The following is a 659-nucleotide window of genomic DNA, read 5'->3' on the forward strand; positions in this document are numbered from 1 at the left end:
GGGACAGCCAGTCACCTTCATGGTAGATACTGGGGCACAACATTCCGTCCTTACCCAGTTGACTGGCCTGCTTAGTAAGAAAACAATATGGGTAGAAGGAGCCATTGGAGCCAAACGTTACCGCTGGACTACAAGCCGGGAGGTTCGGCTTGCTTCAGGGACGGTGACTCATACTTTTCTGCATGTACCAGACTGCCCCTACCCCCTGTTAGGACGGGACCTACCAACCAAGCTTGGAGCGCATATCTACTTTGAAAATAAGGGAGCCAAGATTACTGATTCCAAAGGGACACCTATACAAGTGCTTACTCTTAAATTAGAAGATGAATATAGACTACATCATGGTCCCCATCCTGTCCAGACAGACATAGATCAGTGGCTGTCCAAGTACCCTGACGCTTGGGCAGAGACGGGAGGAATGGGGCTGGCCATACACCAGCCACCCCTAATTATTGAACTAAAAGCCACCGCGACCCCGGTGGCTGTCAAGCAATATCCTATGACAGCCGAAGCCCGCCAAGGAATTAGGCCACACATTAAAAGACTGCTGGAACAAAGGATATTAATCCCATGCCGGTCAGCCTGGAACACCCCTCTGTTGCCTGTTAAGAAACCTGGGAGCGGGGATTACAGACCAGTGCAGGACCTGAGAGAAATCA

Source organism: Nannospalax galili, unplaced genomic scaffold (genome assembly GCF_000622305.1).
Source record: "Nannospalax galili isolate Female #2095 unplaced genomic scaffold, S.galili_v1.0 scaffold445, whole genome shotgun sequence".
Lineage (NCBI taxonomy): Eukaryota > Metazoa > Chordata > Mammalia > Rodentia > Spalacidae > Nannospalax > Nannospalax galili.